Raw genomic sequence first — 7507 nt, forward strand, 5'->3', positions numbered from 1 at the left:
TACTCAAATGGTTCTTATTTTTTATCAACCCTGAAAGGATGAAAGGCAAAATTGACCTTGGCACAATTTGAACTTGCAATGTAAGGCTGGAAGAAATCATTTTGTCTGGCATGATAACATTTCTGTCAGCTCAGGGAAATAATTACGACTGGCTCTTTCTCAGTTTATTCTCAGTTTATACTACCAACTCAATTCTCATTATTGTTTGTCTTCTGACAAAATTCCTAGAAGTCTGATTGCTTCACCAGTTTCCACTCACTTTATCACTGTCCTCTGGCTAACTCTTTACACCACACTGCACTTATCTCCTCTCCCATTTAGGATTTTAAATTTTTTTTATTTTAACTATATTTTCTACACCCTCTTTACATAGTTATCATCTTTCCTCCTAACTTATGTATGACCACTACTGCAAAAGATCCACCAATTGTGTGTGAGCATGTGAGTTACTCTCTCAGATAAAGAGACAGTCTTGAAACATCATATTCATCTCCCTATGGCATATGAACTTCTCCAAACCCATGAGTTTTAATGTAGTGTTTGCCAATGCAAACTACTATCAGTTTCCTAGGACTAATTTTGGCATTAGGAAGGGTATCCAACTATAGAAACCATGCCAAAGTAGACATTAGAGATCAGCTCAACCCTCTGTCAAACCATCCAGCCCATGGAAAAAGCAACTTTAAATGATGATATCAATGACTGACATAAAAACAGAAGTTATGTAATCACATTCATTAGCTTCTAGTTGTTTCTGCTTACAAATACTGCACTCAGAACTGAGTATAAAATTTATAAGCAGACATATACCTTCAGAAACAGACATATAACTTCCTCAGAGTCCATTTTCCATACTGGCATGGGTTGGATTAATTGAAATTATAATCTATACATTTTTGTGCATTGAAGCAAATCTAATCTGGAGTTCTGGAACCAATGAATACTTTGAAGATATTTTGAGCTGCAGTTTGGTTGTGGAAAACATACCTTTTGCAGAAAGCTATTTGAGATGCATGAAAGAGTTGCAATCACTTGAAAAGAGGTTTGCAGAATAGGCTAAGTGAGATTAAAGTTTCTTAACTAATTCCTTTAATTTTTGTAGCTTCAGGAATTATGGAGATCAGTTAATAAATGAGAATTGAAATGAGACAAATGAGTGTTGAGTATTTACATCTCACTTTAAAAATAAAGAGCATTTATTATAAATCTTTCGAGCGAGATCATTGCCAGTGCCCCTGAACTGGCTCTTGTGCAGGGCCGTCGTAGGATTTTCGAGCGAGATCGTTGCCGGTGCCCCTGGACTGGCTCTTGTGCGGGTGACACATGAGGTTTTTCGAGCGAGATGAGCGTGGCCGTTGCCATTACCGCCTGACTGGCCTTCGTGCGGGTGACACGTAAAAGCACCCACTACACTCTCTGAGTGGTTGGCGTTAGGAAGGGCATCCAGCTGTAGAAACTCTGCCAAATCAGATTGGAGCCTGGTGTAGCCATCTGGTTTCACCAGACCTCAGTCAAATCGTCCAACCCATGCTAGCATGGAAAGCGGATGTTAAACGACGACGACGATCACTTCTCATCCTGAAATGACAGCAATTCTTACCCATCTTTAAATCATTAATCCCCTCTTCCAAACTAACTCTAATAATATCACTATCTCTAACCTAAATGTATTAGAAATACATTTGGGAAGTTTGAAACTGTACTAGTGAGACAATGCTGGGTTTAGAAGGAGGACTTTTTCTAAAAGTAATTAGTGTCAGGAAAGGCATTCATCTATGGAAAGTATGCCAAAACAGATCTGAACAAGATAAGGTTCTCTGACCTGTCTAGGAGGTCTGTAACTCCAGTAAAACTTGACTCAGATCCTGTCAAATTGATCAATCCATGCCAGCTTGGAATACAAAAGAGAATGATGAGTTTTGTTGCTATTTAGGTATTCTTTTCAATTTGTGATACAATATCTGTCAGTGGTACATGGTAGTCATAATATATTAACCTTTTTGATACCAATACACCTGAGACCACGCCTGGTTCTATAATGTAAACATCTTGTTTTAAAGTCATCCAAAATAAAACCTATCAAAATTTTATGTTAATTTATCTTTCAAACATCAGCTTAAGTTATTTTACACTATTTTTCATTATTTAAGATGGTGAGCTGGCAGAATTGTTAGCATACAGGACAATATGCTCAATGGCATTTCATCTGTCTCTATGTTCTGAGTCCAAATTCCGCCAAACTTGACTTTACCTTTCATCCTGTTGCAGTCAATAAAATAAGTACCAGTTGAGCACTGGGCTTGATGTATTCAACTTTGCTGGCCTTGTGCCAATATTTGAAACTAATATTTTTCATTATTTTCGAAATTGAAGGAAAAAGTATTTCAACAGAAATGTAACAAAAAGTTCAAAACATTTGTCTACTGGAAGTTATCACTCTTCCCACTTAAACCATCAATTTATATATGCATATGATTTCAAGATAGTAGTGCTAATGCATATATTAATAATATACTACTGACTTTTAGTGCTTTTTAGCTCTTAGTGAAAAACCTGGATGAAAAGTGTTCCAGCTGTGATCAGATTGTTTTTTTTTTCTGGCATTATACATCAGCTTCACATTATCCAATGCAGGGGTTTTCAAACTTTTTGACTTGCGGACCCCTTTATATTTCAGGCTTTACCTTAGGGTCCCCCTTATAAATGCTTATGAAATTTATACATAAATATTTGCTTAAAATAACATATATTTTTTACATTTATTTATTTAACAGTATTTAACAAATAGGTTTATTGTCAATTAAAAGATTTTGATTAAAAAACATATATAAAATCAAATTGCCCATAAAAAGTATTTGCTGTCCACGGACCCCTGTCTTGTCCTTGCGGACCCCCTGTGGTTTGCGGACCACAGTTTGAAAACCCCTGATCTAATACATTCTTTTTAAAACATTAAATAGGCTGACTTGAAGGTGCACTGATTACCTTTTTTACATGCACTCTGAACTGAGGTTCTCCCATTGACTCAAGACAGTGTTGAGTATGCTTTAATGTGTCCTCAAAATGTAATATGTGTCCCTAGTAAGAGCAGTGAAATGTTGACAGACTATAAACCAACATCTCCCTTTCCACTTTGGCAAACATGACATCTTGTCCCCCGCCTCCTAAATATCTTCTCTAACTTTTAATTTTGTAACTGATCTCTAATGTTGATTCTAAAACAGTACATGATTTTTTTTTTTAATATATGTTTTGTAGCAATTCCTGAGGCTATGAAGATCGGGTGGATGAGCTTCACACAAACATTCAACGTGATGTTCCTGAAGCCTGTGTAACAAACAGTATTAGTGATAGAACTGGTAAGATTTTTGAAAAATTATTTTAAAGGAAGAATAGTATAATTCTCTGAGGTAATTAGAGTGAATAACAGCAAAAATGATATTTTATCTGTATACTGTCAACTTAATGTGACAGTCCCAATAAGGGAATATACTACTGCTATTTAGCCCTAGGAAGCTGGACCACTTCCTGTTGGCCTTAACACATTTCCTGTGTCCTTATGTTTATGAGGGGGAGACCAGCTGGTCATGCTACTTCAGGTTGATGACTAACAAAAACTCAGAAACATGTCCCTGAATGCAGGCTAGGCTGGTTGGAGGTGCTTGTCTCCCCCTAATAAACATAAGGACACAGGAAATGTGTCAAAGCCGACAGGAAGCGGTCCAGCTTCCTAGGGCTAAATAGCAGTAGTATGATTCCCTTATTGGGACTGTCACGTTAAGTTGACAGTATACAACTACTTTATCGCATCACTACTGCTTAAGTCTCTCTGAGAGATTTAGAAATGTATTATTTCTGATATTTTATCTTTCATCTTTTCTTTGTTTCAGTCATTAGACTGTAGCAGTCGGTGCTGGAAGGGTTTAGTTGAATAAATTGACAACATTACTTACTTTTAAAGCTTTGTATTTATTCTATTGGTCTCTTGCTGAACCACTAAGTTACAGGAATATAAACAAACCAACATCAGTTGCCAAATGGTGGGTGGGGGACAAAAACAAACAAAGGATACACATAGAGATAGGTGTAGGAGTGGCTGTGTGGTAAGTAGCTTGCTTACCAGCCACATGGTTCCGGGTTCATTCCCACTGCGTGGCACCTTGGGCAAGTGTCTTCTACTATAGCCTCGGGCCGACCAAAGCCTTGTGAGTGGATTTGGTAGACGGAAACTGAAAGATGCCCATCGTATATATGTATATTTATATGTATGTGTGTGTGTGTGTGTGTGTCTGTGTTTGTCCCCCCAGCATTGCTTGACAACCGATGGTGGTGTGTTTACGTCCCCGTAACTTAGCGGTTCGGCAAAAGAGAACGATAGAATAAGTACTAGGCTTCCAAAGAATAAGTCCTGGGGTTGATTTGCTCGAATAAATGGTGGTGCTCCAGCATGGCAGCAGTCAAATGACTGAAACAAGTAAAAGAGTATACATACATACATACATACAGAAGACTGGAAAACATTTTTAGATTTTTATATCATCTCCAATGCTTTTGATCTAGTGATGGTGTCATACGAAAAGCATAAGAAAAGAAGGAGGAAAAAATCACCAACAGTCCACGTGTAGTTGAATTTTGGAATACACACACACACACACACACACACACACACACATGTATATGTGTGTGTGTATTCTGGGAGCCAAAACAGATAGTGGAGCTTTGTACCGCCTTCTGCACCGTCCCACCGATCCCAACATGGAAAGTGGATGTTAAATGAGGTTGATGTGTGTGTTTATATATTTGGAGCCTGGTGTCGCCTCCTAGTCCACCAGTCCTCAGTCAAATCGTCCAACCCATGCTGCAATGGAAAGTGGACGTTAAACGACGACGATATATATATATATATATATATATATATATATATATATAAATAGAGATGTGTGTGTGTGTGTTTGCTTTTCACTTGAAAACGGCTTCACCAATTACTTCCATACTTGTGATGCATGAATAATTTGACCCCAGACATATAATAGGGTCTTAATTTGATTTTTTTATATTTGTTTTATATTTATGTTTTTTATAATACTTATATTTATGTTTTTTATAATACTTATATTTATGTTTTTTATAATATTTATAATATTGTTTTATATTTATGATTTACTTCTATAAAAAGCTTTCTCAACGTCAACTTTCAGTAGTGACGTAAAAATGGCAAAGTCTCTCACTCTATTTTAATGTTCACTATTTGTAAACAACTGATAAATTACTGAAAGAAATAGTTACAAAGTTCACAAATTTAAATATTTGGTACAAGATACTTTTTAACGTGCTTTTATTTATACAATTTTTTCATTCCATGTTTATCTTATTCATTGTTTGCAATGTTCTCTCTCTCTGTGTCTCACACACACACTCCAGGTTTGATTTCATTCTGAACTCGCACACTTTGTTAATTTCTGTAAAAAATTTTATTTATTTTTCTTTTTGCACGCTGTGTTCAGCTCTATGTATTCATAGTCAGTCACACACGCACATGTGTGTTTTTGTGTGTGTGTGTGTGTGTGTGTGAGTCAAGGGGTATGTTGTCATGTATACTTACATACATAAATACATATGCATACATCTTTTTTCTATGTATGTGTGCATGTGTGTGTATGAGAGAGAGAGAGAGTGATGTCTAAGTGGCACTATCTCTCTCTTTCTCTCTCACACACACACATACAAGAAAGATGTATGCCTATTTATGTATGTACGTATACATGACAACACACCCTGTCACTCGCTCTCTCTCTCTCTCGCTCTCTCTCTCTCTCGCTCTCGCTCTCTCTCTCTCTCGCTCTCTCTCTCTCTCTTATACACACATATACATCCATTTCATTTGATGTTTGATACTGTATGTATATGTATCTGTGTGTGTGTGTATGCATGTGTGCGTGCAGCGTTCCACAGAAAAAAAGCAGAGGAATTTTCTTTCTTGATGCTCCTGGTGGCACAAGTAAAACATTTGTAACATTACTTCTCTCCAAGGTAAGGTAACAAAAAAGAATTGCAGTTGCTGTACCATTGTCTGGATTTGCTGTCACCATTACCCAACAGAGTTCCTTAATTCTCTTGAGCCACTTGGAACTCCTCCACATAAACTTTTTTCCGAAGGTAGGAGTTCCAATAATGCTTCAAAGAAATTTAGATCCTCCTAAATTATGCAATGGGACAAGGTTGATAGTGAAGACATTACCACCTAATGTGACAGAAGCTACCATCATCAAGGTATGTGCCTCTGGGGAAGAGGCTTTCATTTCAAAAATTCCAATCAAACCAACAAACATGACATTTGAGTGCAAATGAACACAATTCCCAGTGCGACTTTGCTTTGCAATGTCTATTAATAAAGCTCAAGGTCAGTGTTTGAAATCTACTGGCTTGCTTTTGTCTTTGACTGAGGACTGGCAAGCCAGAAGGCTGCACGAGGCTCCAATCTGAACTGGTAAGGTTTCTGCAGCTGGATGCCCTTCCTAATGCCAACCACTCTGAGAGTGTACTGGGTGCATTTTACGTGCCATTGGCACTAGCAACAATCATGCTTGAATGACGCTTTTACATACCACCAGCATGGAACCAGTCAGGTGGTACTGGCATCAACCACGCTTGAATGGAGCTTTTTATGTGTCACTGGCACAGGTGCTAGTCAGGCGGTACTGACATCGGCCTTGACAATTATTTCGCTTGATTCAACTGGTCTTGTCAAGCACAGATTATTGCCTAATGATTGAAGGGTACTCTTAGATAGGCTGGTTATGCTGCACTGGCATAGGCCATGGTTACGGTCTCACTTGTCTTGCTTGGCCTTCTTAAGAACAGTATATCTCCAAAGGTCTTGGTTGCTTGTCATTGCCTCTGTGAGGCCTAACATTCGAAGGTATCTGGTATCTTCCATGGCATTCATGAGGGCCATGGAATTGGTTCTCAAAACAAAGAGGGAACTAGGCTATTGGAGGTCTGTGATGCAAGCAACTTATTAATCTACAACACCAACTTCAGGAAACCAGACAGCTACCTGATCAATCAGGTGACTCTGCTAGCCAGGTTGATCTCATCCTCACCAGATAGCAGAATGCATGGTTGCTCTTAAATACAAAGATCCTCCCTGGTGAAGAATGTACCCCCCAGCATAGACTAGTCATTAGTGACTTTAGACTTGAAGCCAGAAGGATGCCAAGAAGCAGACCAATCTGGAAAAGGAGGACTTGGGAGCTTAAGAACCCTTCACATGGTCAGAGATTTAGGGATATACTTACTTTTGACATAAAGGGTTACTGGAAATTCCTGCATGACAGCTTACTGAGCGCCACAGAACAAATCTGTGGCTGGTGCAAAGTCCCTTCCAGACCTAGGGTAACATGGTAGTAGAACAATACTGTAGACAGGGCCATTAGAGCAAAGAAACAGGCTTGGAAGGCCTGGAAGAGTGGGGGTAGCAGGAGAATGTATCAGATAGCCAAAAGGA

General features: G+C 38.3%; 1 protein-coding gene across 2 annotated transcripts in view; it reads left to right on the forward strand.

Moving 5' to 3' along the window:
• LOC106881051 (uncharacterized) overlaps positions 1 to 7507 on the forward strand; it is a 26657-nt gene that overhangs the window by 3510 nt on the left and 15640 nt on the right. For both annotated transcript variants that reach the window (XR_008266075.1, XM_014931259.2), the window contains exon 2: positions 3259 to 3359. The gene's annotated coding sequence lies outside the window, so the exon portion shown is untranslated. The remainder of the gene's footprint in view (positions 1 to 3258; positions 3360 to 7507) is intronic.

Source organism: Octopus bimaculoides, chromosome 18, assembly GCF_001194135.2.
Source record: "Octopus bimaculoides isolate UCB-OBI-ISO-001 chromosome 18, ASM119413v2, whole genome shotgun sequence".
Lineage (NCBI taxonomy): Eukaryota > Metazoa > Mollusca > Cephalopoda > Octopoda > Octopodidae > Octopus > Octopus bimaculoides.